The 17,562-nt window shown below is 42.1% G+C and overlaps 1 protein-coding gene across 1 annotated transcript in view; it reads right to left on the reverse strand.

Annotated features, from left to right (window-relative positions):
* Positions 1-17,562, reverse strand: part of FMN2 (formin 2) — an 828,101-nt gene that overhangs the window by 463,719 nt on the left and 346,820 nt on the right.

Here is a 17,562-nt window from a genome sequence, read left to right on the forward strand (position 1 = left end):
TATTCCAGATAGGGAATGCTGGGCAACCTGTCAGGGTTGAAGAATCTCTGAAGAGTTCTCATTTTTAACTAGGATGACAAATGATAGACTTGTCCTCCACTATGCATTTCCTAAACTTTACATCATAGTTCAAACAAGTCCATCCCCCAAATCGCCTACTTGCCCATATTATGGTATCTAAATACCATACCAAATATGGACTCTGCTCTGGTTCTCTCTTTATTATCATGCTCATGAACATATGGAATACTGAGCTCCAAATAATAGATTAATAAATGTGGGGCCTTTTCTCTTTATCTTCATTCCTAGCCAACTAGTTCTTAGGGTCGCCATTAGCACCATCTTGGGTTTTTTTGTGGGGGGGTTTTGGGGGATTTTTTTATCAAGAGAAAATATATATCGATTCCCTCTTCTAAATCTTTTTCTTTATATTTTTTGGAACCCTTTGGACAATATATTTACCCCACAAAAGGAATCTGCAGTGGCTCTATACTCTGGGACCTAAGAGGCAAAGCTACCCTTTTTTCCCCCTTATTCCATGATTTATCATGCTTATCTTCCTGCTCCCATACTAATTAATTCCACCCTTCTTGGCAGATTTCCTTTTCTGAAATAACAAGCGCATTTTTCATGACAGTGGTTAATGCTAATTCCTCATCACTTTAATCAACAGTGAAGCAGAAATCCTATGGTGACATGTTTCGCTGGAGGGGTTAAACCTACCAGACTCTGACAAGATGGATGGCAACATTTCCCTCCTAACTGGAGGAGCATTCTGATGACCTTGATCAGAATGCCTAGCTCTCTTGGTTTCGCTAGCTGACTTCCATTCGCATGTCACACATATGCTGACAAACCCAACAGGCTCTGTGTCTCTTAGCCTGATCCAGTTTTCTTTGGCCTGCAGGGCCCACCAGGGCAGATCAATACTTGGAAGGCTGCACTGCCCCAGAAGACCTGGAGACTGATCCTCATCTCATATTTTCTTATTCCTTCACTGCTGATGCAGCTCTGGTCTACACTTCTCTTGAATGGTGCTTTTGAAGGCATAATTCAAATACTGGCTAAATAAAATAAATACAGGATGTGAAGACAGCACATCGAGATCCATTACTCATGCTTCATATCAATTACAATTTAATTCAAAGAATTCCTTAATAGTATCTAGCCTGGAAAACTTGACGAACACAATTTATTTATTTATACTACTGAAGGATGTAACAATACAAGAAGTTAGAAAGAACACACAAGTAAACAAATCATTATGCCAATAGTGTCAGCCACCAGGGTGATTCAAAAGCAAATCAATCAGTACATTGCCTCCATTGTCAGTACATCCTACAGACAGTGTTGTGCAACCCATATTTCTTCAAGAAAGAAAAGGTGACCTTTTACATTATAGCGATATAGCCACCACCAACTACCCGTGAACTACAGAAGGCGTCGACTCCCGGTAGTAAGTGAAAGCCACAAGTGGCGTGCAACAGCAGAACAATCAGGAGTTTCATAGACTTGGACAAAACAAGATCATCCCATCTTCCCAGCAGTCACAGGGGTGGCGTAAACTGTAGTGAGTGGCCCAAGATTTCACTGATCAAGGTTCCAACCTGCTGCCAAAAGATATTAATAGGATAATCCCACCACATATGCAAGTGAGAAGCGGGATTACCACATCCTCTCCAACAGAGGACTAGTTATACTGTATTTAGAAAAGAACAAGGGGCATCTATATATTCTGTGCAGTAATTGAAACATTAGTTCCCAAACCTTATTCAGGGGGATAAATTTGAGAGTTGAACCCCATATATCTTTCCAATCATCTTCATCAATACTAAACAACAAATCCTCGTTCTACCCTTCAATAATTTTGGAACATGTCTCAGGATCTAAAATGCCAAACATACGTATACATTCTAGAAAGCAAATGCTTAGGAAATCTGGGTGAGATAAGAGAAGATTCCAGACTAGAATGAGGTTGAAATGGGCCAGCACTATTTATGTGATGTTCTATAGCATTTTGCAGTTGTAAAAAAATATAACATGTATGATCTGCAATGTAATGTTTAGCTTGGAGTTCTTGAAAACTCTTGAAGTGAGCCCCTACCCATATCTGGTCCAAAAATCATAGACCTCAATGCCCCAATCCTTCAGATATGGAGACAAAGTAAGAGGAGACAAAACTGGATTTCCATGGAGACAGACCCTCATATTTAAATCCTAACAATTTATTTGCTGTTTGCCAACTTTCAATGTATGAGAGAATAAGGCTCAAGCATCCCAATCGCGCATAATGAGGAGATGTATGAGGTAGAGTAAGACGTGATAGTATAAATTCATCCAGTTGTATACCCTCAGGTGAAACCTAACTAGAAGGATGAGATTGAAATAGCCAATCTCAAATACCCAGCAATCTGGAAGCCAAATAGTAAAAGAATAAATTTGGAACATCTCCCCCCCAACACACAATTTCTGGTATATTGTAGAGTCAAAAGCTTTATACAAGACTGTTTCTAGTACCATAAAAAGGAAGAGATAGCCCCATTAAGCTCTTTAAATGCTTTCTGGGGAATATTACATGGTAGGTGCTCAAAGATACAAAAGACATGGAAGACAATTTTAACCAAATAATAAAGGAAAATCAGTCCATTGATGTAAATTCGCCTGCAATTTTACGAATACCCCCAAACACCATAATGTTTTACTATACATCAAATCTCAATCGCAGCTCCAATTTTATGGAACTCTTTCCTTTGAAATTATGACTCAGTGACTACATAAAAACATTTAGTGATCTTTTGAAAACATTCATGTTTTAAAAGACTTACTATTAACTACAGCAAGTTGAACATTACTATTCTGAAAGACCCCTCTCAGCTCAGGACAAGCTATAATATATGTTTTGTTTTATATTATTTTATGAGGTCTATATTCAGACACAGTCTGGATAGCAAAGTTAGCCGGATAAACTTATCCGGCTAACTTTGGAGGCATATTCAACAGTACAGCCACACTACTATATCCAGCTTAGTTAGCTGGCTAACTTTAGGACAGCTATTTGATTTGACCAGACTTAGCCTGCTAAGTCATCCAGCTAACTGAATATTGGAGTTAGCCGGTTAATTCAACTCCTCCTAGTTATGCACCTGGACCGCTCCTAACTTATCCAGCTAAATTCTAGCCGCTTAAATTATTAGCCGGCTAGAATTTAGTTGAATAAAGTCTGATTATAGCCAGGTAAGCTATTTAGATGGATAATTATGTTATCAAAATGGCTTTTGAATATAAACCCCCTCATGTTTTGCTTTGTACATTTTGAAATTATGAATGTTTTATTCTATACATCGCTTAGACTTTTTTGTGATAGGCGACTAACATTTTTAATAAATGTAAATATAAAATATTTACATGGAAGTGATTTCATACATTTAATATGATATGAAAGAAAAAACTCCATTTCAATGAAATAAAATTAGCCTTTACTGTCAAAACTACTGAAAATAATTATACAGCTTTACTGCTTCTTTATGAACCAAGTGGACTTTGTTACTATGGCTGTCCATGCTCCTTACGCATTTGAATAGGATGCTTTAATAATCCTGACCTCAATAAAATCTCTGCCACACATGTAAGGGAGACCTTCAAAATGGCCACCGTGGCTGTCATTACACCTAACCGACCCATAAAGATGGCACAATCATTGAAAGTATACCTCCCCAAAATTGCCAGCCACAGCCCCAACTCAAGTGCCCTCATCCAGATAGCTGCTGCGCCAATCTTGTTAGTAAGAACACCCTTAGCAACTGACCTCCCCCTTTGGAAAGCCACCTTCTAGTTACTAGTTACTAGTATACCAGCATTGGGCCCGAGACGACCCAACCATGTACCCCCACTCACCCCTCTGGCTTTGGACCAATGCCAATCCAACCACATGCCCCCACTCACTCTTCTGGCTTGAGGTTAATTTCTTTCTTTCTTTTTTTTTTTTTTTTTTTTTTAATATATCAGGCATCACAATTCTTCATGAAACTCCAGCACTTCTCAGACCTCCTCAATGCTAGCAGCTCTGCTTATAGCACATGCCCATATACCTCCCCAGTTCACAGCATACAACTGCTGGAGCCAACCCTTTGCATGCTATTCCACAGGGGCTAAAATGGAACAAGATCTTGCGGCCTGCTCATGCCCTATACCTTCTAACCCTGGCAGCCAAGCTAGAGCTCAAAGAAAATGGACGGTTAAGCTTGACATGACTGGCTGCCCGAAGATAGCTCAACTCTCAGGCACCTCCAGAAAAACACTGTGCAACTGCTACCTACTTTGAACTGCAGGCTGCTGCTACTAAGCACCACTGCCGCTGGGTCAGCAGATACTCCAGGTAACAGCTGATAGAAAAACCTGCAAAGGCAGCTGCCAAGGAGAGGAAGAGGCCAATGATGGTCCAGCAGCAGCTGAAGTGCCCCAGTCCCAGATTCTACCTCCTGGCCACCCCCTCTCCAGAAGCCCAAAGTTGATTGGACCCTGGGCTCAGAGCCCCTCCCTCAGCACAGAAGTACTGTATGAGCAGAGGATAGACAGATTGCATGAAACATGTCAAATCTGTGTCCTGCATATGCATAGTGGATATCCTGAAAACCTGGCTTGTTTTGGCTCTCGAGGACCAAAGTTGGTCACTTCTGACCTATGGGAATAAAACTTAATAAAGGCCCTAGGACCTTGACTGTGGTCAGATTGGGTTTTAGATTCATATTATTCACACCTGCATGATGGCTTAGAGGCACCTGTGGGATAGTAGTCTCCTACCTTAAATACTTTATGATCACAGAACTAGAAGTTTTATTCAACTAGAAGTATATATAAACAAATAACTGCACAAAACAGACTGTACATTGGTACACAAAATTCTCAATGTTAATCAACAAAATATTAGGTTTTAATAAACTTTTATAGAATATACTATTACATTACACCCACAAACACAAAGGATGCATAATTTATTTTCAAACACAAAGCCATAAAAGAGTAGTTGCCATTAAAAGAGGCTCACATTTCAAATACACAGTTTTTATAAGCTCTTTAAATAGAGAAAAACACTATAGAACACACTAGGGATGTGAATTGTTTTAGGACGATTAAAATTATCGTCCGATAATTTTAATATCGTCTTAAACCGTTATGGAACACAATACAATAGAGATTCTAACGATTTATCGTTATAAATCATTAGAATCGTGAGCCGGCACACTAAAACCCCCTAAAACCCACCCCCGACCCTTTAAATTAAATCCCCCACCCTCCCGAACCCCCCCCAAATGAGTTAAATAACCTGCGGGTCCAGCGGCGGTCCGGAACGGCAGCGGTCCGGAACGGGCTCCTGCTCCTGAATCTTGTTGTCTTCAGCCGGCACCATTTTCCAAAATGGCGCCGAAAAATGGCGGCGGCCATAGACGAACACGATTGGATGGCAGGAGGTCCTTCCGGACCCCCGCTGGACTTTTGGCAAGTCTCGTGGGGGTCAGGAGGCCCCCCACAAGCTGGCCAAAAGTTCCTGGAGGTCCAGCGGGGGTCAGGGAGTGATTTCCCGCCGCGAATCGTTTTCGTACGGAAAATGGCGCCGGCAGGAGATCGACTGCAGGAGGTTGTTCAGCGAGGCGCCGGAACCCTCGCTGAACGACCTCCTGCAGTCGATCTCCTGCCGGCGCCATTTTCCGTACGAAAACGATTCGCGGCGGGAAATCGCTCCCTGACCCCCGCTGGACCTCCAGGAACTTTTGGCCAGCTTGTGGGGGGCCTCCTGACCCCCACGAGACTTGCCAAAAGTCCAGCGGGGGTCCGGAAGGACCTCCTGCCGTCCAATCGTGTTCGTCTATGGCCGCCGCCATTTTTCGGCGCCATTTTGGAAAATGGCGCCGGCTGAAGACAACAAGATTCAGGAGCAGGAGCCCGTTCCGGACCGCTGCCGTTCCGGACCGCCGCTGGACCCGCAGATTATTTAACTCATTTGGGGGGGGTTCGGGAGGGTGGGGGATTTAATTTAAAGGGTCGGGGGTGGGTTTTAGGGGGTTTTAATGTGCCGGTTTTGCGATTTTTAGATTTTTCACGATTTTTCACGATATTTTACCCCCCCAAACGGCAACAATACGATTCCCTCCCCCTCCCAGCCGAAATCGATCGTTAAGACGATCGAGGACACGATTCACATCCCTAGAACACACTATGCTGGAACAAACAATTTTTGAGAACTCATTCAAAAAGCATAAACAAGAGTTAATTTCAATCTCAATTTTAAACAATGGGCTTCTCACCAAATTACTCAAAGATATGCAATAACTAAAATGAGTTACTAAATAAGCATAACCCCACAACTGAATTAACCTATGTTTAAGAGCTGTAGTTTTGGGTAAAAGGAGGGGAGTATGAAAAGCACCAGTGTGTATAATCCTAACTGTTGCCAGCTCCCAATGTTTGCTGGAATGGCTGTAAAAAGCCCAGTCATGCATGAACCTCTTTATTGTCTTCAACACCTGTTCCTTTACGGACAACCATTACAAGTGTTAAGCACCAAAGTCACTCCAGACACACACATACACACACACACACAAAGTATTTCTACATGGGCTGGTAAACTGCGCAGCAAACAAATACCCTTTCCTGATCATTCTTGCCATACAGCTCACTCTTAACAACAGCTCTCCAGACCTCTTACTGGGATTGTCATCAGTACCTGGAACGACAGTTCGCAGCCTACCACAGTCTCCTCTGACTGGCTTCTGTGACAGTCCCCTAACCTAAGAGAAACTGCTGTATGCAGATGCTCAAAGACCCTCACTTGTATTTACAAATTGATATCACCTTCCTTTGTGGTCAACGATTTCCTTGCAATTGATTTTATGTGAAATCTCCCGGGGACTACAACTCGTAGTAACTTCCTGTGTACCTAAGGACAATAACTCAGCAACCTTCTGTTCCCTGTTGACTGTCTTGTATTTTTTTTAAACATAGGATTTGAATATTTTTGCTTGGCAAAGGAAATAAAAAACTGCATAAATGGTTTATCTGTCCTCTCTGAACTGTAATAAATTATCAGCATTGTCACTATATGCATGATACGTATTTGCTTGCTTGACACCTGAAGTTAGGTGAAATGTGTCACAACCCAAAGGGCAGAGATGCATCCAGGAGTCGAACGTTATTATCCCACATGGCAGTGCACAGTGGGCAGGCTTGAATATATTAACATAAAATTCAATCTAACCACTATTAGGGCCTTACAGCCTTATTTACTAAGCTTTATTTCTATAGATAAAAAATGGGAAAAAAGTCTTAGTAAATCAAACCTGTAGGTCAAATACTGTAACTTCCATGCCTCAGTATTTGTCTGGATCATAAACAGAAGAAACTACAGTTATATACTATAGTATTAATATTATACTAACATTGGATGATGTAATGCGAACTATTCTATTTTTATAGTTTAAAAAAAGGATTTTGTCAACTGCCACAAACGTTTCTTGAATTTAACACAGATCTACTTTGTGAAAGTATTGGGCCACATTTTTAAACCTACTCGCGGGTGTAGATTTGTGTGCGCAACCCGGTGTGCACAAATCTAAAATCCAGAGTCGGCGTGCGCAAGGGGGTGCACACTTGTGCACCTTGCTCGCGCCGAGCCCTAGGGGAGCCCTGATGGCTTTCCCTGTTCCCTCCGTCCCCCCCCCACCCGCCCCCAGCCCTATCTAAACCCCCCTCACCTTTGTGGATGAAGTTGCGCCTGCCTCTGGGCAGGCGTAGGTTGCGTGTCCCGGCCAAGTGCTGTCGCGCAAGCCCCCGGCAGGACCGCTGTGCTGGAGGCCTCGCCCCCGGCCCGCCCTTTTTTTCAAGCCCCGGGACATTCGTGTGCCCCGGGGCTTGCGCACGTCACCGGGCCTATGCAAAATAGGCTCGGCACACGCAGGAGTGGGTTTTCGGGGTTACGCTCGTAACCCTTTGAAAATCCGCCCCACTAAATTTAGTTCAAAAGGAACACAGCTCTCTGAAAATGTTGATAAAAAAAAAAAAAAAATTAACTCAAACATACTTTTGCCATCTAACTAGAAAAAGCTCAAAGCGTGCTACAACGGGTTGATGTCTACGCTGAAGTACACGACGCATGGCACAATCTGTTACAGATACATTCAAAATACAAATGTGCAAGATAGATAATTCAAGACTACCTTCAAGTACACATGACAAGCCAACAGCTGCATTTAAAGTAATTTAACTTTCTTCAAATATTTCAGATCAGGAAGATATGAATACATATTTCAAAACAAGGGGTATTTGTGTTCTTCAATTAGCCTGATCAGACAAAAAAAAGCAGAAACTCTGCTTTTCTCCACAGTTAACTCAGCAAAACTGAGAAAACCAATCATAAACATTGGGATGACTGCATCTTTCTTCAAATTCTCCATTCTATTCTAGTCACCATATGTTTTCTGCTAGGATTATACAATATTTCTTTAAAATTAGAGTATTTAGTAAGTGTTTCCCTGCTCCAACCGGAGTTGTCTGAAAAAGTATACAATACATAACAAAATATAAAGCAAAGATTAACACACACAAATTATAACACATATCTGTGCTGAAAGTTACATATATAGGTGCTCAGGAAACGGTAAATACAAATTAGCTCCCCCAACTCTATCATGAGGTTTACAGATTAAAAAGCCAAGTTTTAACCTTTTTCTGAAAAGAAAAATAATTTATTTCAATCCTGACATCAATGGGGAACATATTCCATAGGGGTGGTGCCACCACACAAAATGCTCTGGCCCTTAACTGTACCTGTCATATCTTTAAAAGTGACAGTTAAAGCTCTTTGACTTGACCTTAGTTGCCACCCTCAACATATATCAATTTAGTTTATTGCACAAATAGCCTGGGACCAAATCATGAAGGCACAAAGTCAGCACTAGCATCTTGAATTGGGCTTACATAGCATAGTAACATACTAATGACAGCAGAAAATGAGCAAATGGTCCATTCAGTCTGCCCAAGCAGCTCTGTGCAGGTTACCCCCAAGCCTTATTTTAAGGGAAATAATATCAAAAATCAAAACCAAGCAAACTGTCAAACCCACAACAAAATTACTGCCAGCCAACATTTTTATAGAGTGAGGAGACTTCCTGTTAATTCATACCATGCTACTTACATTTTGGACTTGGCCATAGAAGCAGTCCTGCACTTTTCCCCCTAATGTCTGTATATGAGTACCCAGCATTGCTTGTCGTCTGAATCCAATTCCCCTTTTCTCCCCTACCCCTGCCGAAATGGGCTTGAACTCTTATTGGGAGCCAATATAGATCTTGCATGACTGGAGTGATTGATGCCCTATGTGAACATCCTATCATCAATTGGACCATTGCATTCTGAATGTCTTGAAGCCTGTGTGCGAGTCTCCAACTCACACACAAGCTATTAACAGGAGTTGAGATGAGATATTACTAATGCTTGAATCACTGTTTTAAATGCCTGAGTATCCAAAGATAGATTATAGCCTCTTCACCTTCTTAAGCTTCCAAAATGAGTTACAAATCGAGACATGATAATCCAATGATAGTTCAGTCTCAAAACAAAATTCCCAGATTCTTATCAACTGAATTGGCAATTTCAATATGGTTGCCTATAGAAATAATACCCTTCAGTCAATCCAAAGCAGGACAAACAGGTAAATATTCCTTGCTAGAAGCATTTGGGGGCAATTGGTCAAGACTTCAAATTCAGTACTATGCAAATAAGTAGCTGTGCAGAGGAATTCTGATATTATGGACAGAAAACCATGACTGAGAATAACAGGATAGGAAGAACAGAGTAGGAAGAAAGGGAGAAATAGCACTACATATGAAAGTATTAAAGTAACAGAGTTGCAAGGCTAACAAGGTAAGGACAAGACACTGGGGGAAAAATCTGGAAAAAGAAATTGGAACATCCATTTATATTGGTGTGATATAACAGACCACTTTCACAGGCAGAAAAAAAATGGATAGAGATTTAATGGAGGATGTCCACAAGAATGCTATAAAGGGGGGGGGGGGGGTATTGCTTGGTGATTTCAATTGACTGGATGTTTTGGACATCCTAGCTGTAGTGACTTCAAGTAGGGAGATTCTGGATTCTCTACAAGGAGAACTATTCCATCAATTAGTAACAGAACCCACATGGGAGGGGGGGGAGATACTGGACCTGGTACTTACCACTGGGAAAAATGTTTCTGATGTTATAGTGCATAATCATCTGGGAATCAGGGACCACCAGATGGCATGGTTCAGTATTGGAGTGCAGGGACTGATGGTTTATTCTAAGGCAAGGGTCCTAGACTTCAGGAACACTAATTATGTTAAAATGGATGGTATCTCAGTCATTAGCCAGGTGGTAAAATCTAGGGGAGCAGTGGGCAAAACGTAAGATATTGTAAGGGCTACTAACCTTCGTTAGAGGAAAAGAAGGCTGCTATGCTTTTCTAAAGTAGCAGTCAAAAAAGGGTAAGAAAAAAAAAAGGATAGCATTCATAAGCTACAAAAGATTCAGAAAGATGATGGTGGGTGATATCAGAAAAAGCTAATAGAAGCTTGGAAAGTAGTCTTAAGAGTGAATATGCTAATGGAAGAAAAATAGCAAATATGTAAACACATGGGGCAAGACTTTTTTTTTTTTTTTTTTAAAGATATGTTAGTAGCAGGAGGAAGTGCAGTGGCATTATCTGAGATGAAGGGGAGGAGTACGTAGAGGCCGAGGAAAAAGTGGAATTGCTTAAATATTTCTGCTCAGTGTTCGCTGAGTAAGGCCAGGAATAGGCCTACAGAAAATGGATACAAACAGAATTAAAAGTGCAGTGAATCTTCAACAATTTCAGAAGACTGTATTCATAAGGAGCTAAACTAAAAGCAGATAAAGCAATGGGTCTGGATTGAATATATCTAAAGTTTTTAAGGGAAATTAGAAGTTTCTGGAGCTCTACTGGCTGACCGTTTCAATGATTCTTTGCAGTCAGAAGAAGTTCAAGAGGACTAGAGATAGGCAAATGTGAATTTTCTTCACAAAAGTAGTAAGGAAGCAGCTGGGAGCTACAGATCAATTAGTCTAATCTCTATGGTGAGTAAATTAATGGAACTAGAAGCTAAAACAGAGGACAACGCAGTTTCTAGAATCCAATGTTGTTTTTACCAAAAAAGTTTGTCTTGTGAAATGAATTTCATCAATTTCTTTGATTGTGTGATCAAAGAGGAGCATTAGATGTAGGGATCTTGGATTTCAGTATGACATGGCTCTGCAAAGGCCAGTATTTCCCAACTATGGCCCTGGTATGCAGTCAAGCCTGATCAGATGTGCCACAAAAAAAAGTCAACAGTGCCTAAAGCTCACATCCAGACTAACCCCAGGCTTATCCTCTTCAACAAAAGATACAAGCTGTGGCTCTCAGATGTGCAGGATCTCCTTTCTAATTACATGTGTAGTTGAACATGCCTCTTTCCTTCCTAGATACACCATGAACCTCAGTGGGTGAATTAATGGGAAGGATATAAGGCATGGCTATATGGGCCCTACTTTGTGTAGCACATACACTGTAAACAGAGCCACCTTTCTATGCCTCCTCATTTGAAGTCCTTCCATTCTCTTATCCCCCAAATGAATGCAGAGGTAAATCCCAACAGGACAACACTTAATAGTTGGGCAATCCCTATCCTGTACATTCAAAGGCCTGTTTAGATACAAGCAAGTTGGCCAAAGTGGAGCAGAGTGGCAGCATCCATTTCACCAGTATAATAAAATGAATAATATAAAAGGCAAATCGGTTGTTTACTCTTTCAAAGAGTAGAAAGACTAAGGGATACACAATGAAGTTACTAGATAATACATTTAAAACTAATAAGAGAAAATATTTTTTTTTTACTCAACGCTTAATTAAGCTCTGGAATTCATTACCAGAGGATGTGATCTAAGCTATTAAGGATTAAAAAATGTTTGGACAAGTTCCTGGAGGAAAAATCCATAAACCATTAAGGTAGAGTTGCAGAAATACATTTCTTACCCCTGTGATAAGCAGCATGGAATCTACTTCCTGGGATCCTGCCAGGCAGTTGTGACCTGGAGTGGCCACTGTTAGAAACAGGATACTGGTCTTGATGGTCTTTGGTCTGACTCAATATGGCAAATCTTATGTACCGTATTTTTCGCACTATAAGACGCACCTGACCATAGGACGCACCTAGGATTTAGAGGAGGAAAATTAAGAAAAAAAAAATTCTGTCCCCATGATGGGCTCTGTACGGAGCTCCCCCCTGGTGGCCGTCCGTGGGATTTTTTTTTTTGTTTTGTTTTTTTATAGTAAGGCAGAGAACATCCACACAGGTACTCACACTCACTGGTTTTCTGTCCCTCACATACATACATAGGCTCTTTCACATTCACTAGCTCTCTTCACATATACACATACCCACAGACAATCACACACTCAGACTCTCCCTCATACACATCTCTCTCACACCAGTTATTTTAAACTTTCATGACTGCTCCAGAGTTCAATAATAAATAGTCAGGGCTATATTACATTGATTAGGAGAGCAATTGCTCCTAATATTTCAACAGGTAGCCACTTAATCAGCACAGGCAGTAATTCTATTTGCTGCTCTGTGTCATGTGTCCTCCATCCCAGGCAGTATACCACCCCCATGACCCTCCAATACATCCAAACCACAAGGAGTGAAGTTCTTACTTTGGACTGCAAGTGAGAGCCTCCGACGGCAGAGCCCGAGCTCCCCGCCGGTTCCGGGTGCATCTCACTGCAAGATCGGCGTGGCGCAGGTCAGTCATCACCTGTTTGAACCGCGTGGGCTACGGAGGCCCCTCCAGTTCAAACAGATCCCTGCCGGTCTGCTGTTACTGTTGTCTTTACATATATATTTTATACTATTCTATTTATTATTTATTTTATTTCAAGTTAGTTATTTACACCATTATCTATTTTATTACATGTTATTTACTATATAGATTCTCGTCATTTGATGAGTCACTGTTTATTTAATATTTATTATTCTCATGTTCTGAAACTCCGTTTATTGTAACGCCTCACCGCGATTGTTTTGTTTTATGTAAACCGACCTGATTTGATATTTGTATCGAGAACGTCGGTATATAAAAATGCTAAATAAATAAATAAATAAATAAATAAATAAATACTGTTCCCGCGGTGCATCTTGCTGCGAGGGTCGCCGCGGCGCAGGTCAAATGCCAGCCGTCTGAACTGGAAGGGCCTCCATAGCCCATGCAGGTCAAACAGGTGATGTCTGACCTGCGCCGCGGCGACCCTCGCAGCAAGATGCACCGCGGGAACAGCAGACCGGCAGGGAGCTCAAGTTCCGCCGGCAGAATACACACGCCTACACCACCATGCTGATTGGGCGGAGTTGGGAGGAGGCGGGGGATGGCGCGCGAGAGGGAGAGCTGCTACATTCGCTCCATAAGACGCACCCACATTTTCTCCCCATTTTTTGGGGAAAAAAAGTGCGTCTTATGGAGCGAAAAATACGGTATTTATCTGGATCCACCAAAATATTATGCAAATTGGTGGCATTTAGAAAAGGCAGGGTCAGGTAGCAGCTCTAGTGGGTGAACACCAGCAGGGTACAGTTGGGCTGTGCAGTGTATCCAGATAATAAAGCAGAGCCATATCTCATCTCATATCTTAGCAGCAATAAGGGGTATAGCAGAGGGCTGGAAGTTAGGCTAGAAACATGACTGTTTCTGTTTTAAGGTTTTAACAGTGGCAGAAGCATGACCTGGATAGTGAGCTATGGAGGCTACCAGGTGATCCAACGATTTCTGCATTTGCTGCATCTAGCAGTAAAGGATGCCCTAGGGTTGTGGGAAAGGAAGGCACCAGCTTTGACCTGCAGCAACTGATAAAGAGGTGTGGGAAAATAGCAGGACCTTTTCACTGGAGCATGAAGGCTGCGCAGCAGCTCCATGAGCAGTCTGGGCACCAGTTTATTCAGAATGTAGGCATCAGGTGGAATTCCATCTATCTGATGATGCAGTGGTAAGTGGAGCAATAGGCACCTCTTCACGAGCTGACAGAGGGCACTGAGATCATAGTAGTTGACACTCTGGGGCATCAGGACTGCGAACACCTGAAGCAGACTGTACAAGTCCTGAATCCCTTCATGGATATCACAGATAATCAGACTTCAACAGCCACCCTAGGCAAGGTCATCACCATAATCAAGGAAGGAGAAGTAATAGGGTTTCTGGCAGAACAGGGGCTGGCACTGGATGTGATGTTCATGGACACCTTGTAGCTGCAACATTGGCTCAAAGCCCTCATCCAGCTGAATCTTCACATGCTAGCCACAGTGAGTGACAGAGAATATTGCCCACCTGTCTAACAATCCAACTTACTAAAAGGAGAACCTGGTGGTTAGAGTGCAAGAATAGCAGTGCTGGAGACAGAGCAGCAGTGAGGATACAGAGTAGGGAAAAGCGGCTCCCCATGCAGTATTGTCAGCAACAGAATACCCTGAAAGTTACCTCTTCTTCCCTACATTTATCAGCCATCCCTCCCCACAGTTACCACAAAACAGACTCTTTTCACGGGACATAGATTTAGTAATTAACAGAGGCCAGTATTCACTCCCCCCCCCCCCCCAGGAAAGGAGACCCCTGCATAAAACTTCAGTATCTTAGAAAGCCCTTCTAGATCAGGGGTGGGCAAGTCCGGTCCTCGAGGGCTGCAAACCAGTCAGGTTTTCAGGATACCCCTAATGAATATGCATGAAATAGATTTGCATACAACTGAGGCAGTGTGTATGCAGGTCTCTCTCATGCATATTCATTAAGGATATCCTGAAAACCCGACTGGTTTGCAGCCCTCGAGGACCGGAATTGCCCACCCCTGTTCTAGATCATGGACACAGACCTGTTGGCATACTGGGCACACAAGGTCGCTGTCTGCTGATCACCACAAGGTCACCCAACATTTTCTCTCCTGCTCACCAATCAGCATGCCTAAAGAACAGGTACTCTCAATTGTGGGGTACACTGCAAATCCACAGCATTCATAGCTGGTGGGAAAAGTTGGTCTTAAGATAAACCTCCCTCTGCTAGGTTTTTCCTGAATACCAAATGAGTAGCAGGAAGACTGAATATATAGCTACAAAGCAATGCCCACAATTTTTAGTCTTGTAAGATCAGACCCCCAGGGGACCACCCCCCACCCCAACCTCGAGCCCCTCTCTAGTAGGTATGAAATGAGGAAACAATAATAAAGTCAGGCACGTTTTATGTACAAGTTTACCACATTCATTGCCCACTCTGTGTGGCTGGTCAGATAACCCTAAATAGAAACATATAATATGAAGCTGAGCTGCTTTGGAAGTCAGTGGCATGACATATCTGTGTTGCCATGGACCCTCTCTGCAATATCTGCTCTCAGCACTTTCTTTTGGCTGTTGCAATCTGCTTGCTACTCATGTGCTGGTAGTTTGTATGTGGCATCATGGGTAGAACTTACCCATCATAAGTGGTAACTGTCTCATAAGTTGCTCGCATCTAGTTGCTGGGGATTTCTGAATGGTTAACAAGTCCCAGGCACCTGACTGGTTGGTAGTTTTTTTCCCAAGTCTCTGAAAATATCTGATTGGACAAAGATCTTGACCAAGGAGCTACCCTGCTGACTTCGGGATCCTATTTTCATGAGATTACTTTTCACCTGTTTTGAAAGGCTAGTTTATCTGGTTTGTGGTTCTTACATGGTCTTCCTTTTATGATGGGTTGGAAATATTTGCTGATGTTCTTGACATTTTGCTGCTTGGGTTCCGAGTTCATATCTGTTCATCAGGGGTCACCTCCTCATGCACATCTTTTGTCACAAACAGGTTTTCCTGCCCTAGCTGTGATTTCTAGCTTCTGTATAAGGTTTAGAGACAGGAAATGCCTGTTTCTACTAGAAAACAAGAAAAAACTCCAGCTTTATGGTTTTTTAAAATTATATATGAAAACTGATTTTCTATATATGAAAAATTATCAATGACAGCTACTGACAGCCACCAGTCTCCGTGCCTTGCTGTGTTTTTGCCAGCTGCCACTGTTGCTGCTGCTGTCTGGTCTGCCCTTTAGGGCCTCCCCTCTCCTCTGGTTCAGAACCTTGCTGTATTGGGCCACAGTTTCTGCCCAACCAGCTCCTCCTTCCCTGCCTCTCTCCTGGGTTTATACTGGGCTGATTTAGTCCCAAAATGCATAAAAAGAAAAACCTCCTCCCCCTGCCCTTCTGGATGCCTTGGGAGTTTTGCTGCTGCATATTGCCCCTCCTATTCCTCATGCTCTGCCTCTCAATGTATTCATGCCACTCTCCTTACTGCCTCACTCTGCACGGTGCACAAGGGCGGGGGGAGGGTGTTAATACTACTGTTGGTGCGGCTTTGGCCCTCTTTTGGTGATGTGGAGTCTTCATGCCACTCTTGGTGCCACGGAGCTCTGTTACCTCTGCTGCTGTCTGCAAATTTCATTGAACTTGGATAGAGAACACCAAATGTTAGAGTTCCAAACAGAATGGGTTGCTTCTCCCATCGGCTTTACAATGGAAACAAACGTAACAAAATAAACAAACAGCACTATTCTCATAAATGTGCATTACAATATTTTAACATATTGAGTACACAGTGAATGTAATAAGATAACACAGTAAATGTGATTTTTTTTTGACCTGTAAAAGTACCTTCTAGGTACACCTGGCCAGAACCTACATCACTAAACATTTGTACGTATTTTTATGATTTAATGTAACCGAAACTTAATGGCACCGGTTAGAATGTACTATAGTACGCTTACTCCAAACTTACTTATGTGCCTACATGTAAACCGTTGCGATGGTATATAACTTAGCAATGGTATAGAAAAGACTTTAAATAAATAAAAATAAATAAAATAATAAATAAAATAAACTTTGGAACCAAACCAAAATGAACAGAACCTTTTATCTATGCACATCCATAATTATAGGATGACAGTCATCGACTAATTCTATTCAGTTTTCTTCACTTTTTGTTTTGCGGTATGTATAAAGCAATTTCAAGCATTGCCCACTGAAATATGAAATTTGTTTCAGGTCATAAAAATCCACAGGCTATTCTACTCAACAGAACTACAGTGGATTTTGTTCAATTTCATATTTTACATAGCATCCTAAAGGAAGCTGCCATACAACAGGACACAAGAAATCCAAAGATCTCTCAGTCCAAATGGGTACCTGATACAAAGGGAAATAAATGTGACTTGATAAGTGTCCCATTACTCATTGTGGTGGAAAGAGGACTGGAGGTCCAGTCTCCTGCTTCCAAGACCAATTACTACATCATGCATCCTTCTCCCTGGATTTCTATGGCAGCCACTGTCAATTCACTAAATGGGACTGCCATGTTTTCCCAAGTTATGTGTGTGAACAACTTTGCTCCTTGACAGAGTATCGCCTCATCCTCCCACCTCCCTTCCGAAGATCTAGCAGGTCACATAATGCAAGCATTAAAATGGCATTCC

This window comes from Rhinatrema bivittatum, chromosome 3 (assembly GCF_901001135.1).
Source record: "Rhinatrema bivittatum chromosome 3, aRhiBiv1.1, whole genome shotgun sequence".
NCBI lineage: Eukaryota > Metazoa > Chordata > Amphibia > Gymnophiona > Rhinatrematidae > Rhinatrema > Rhinatrema bivittatum.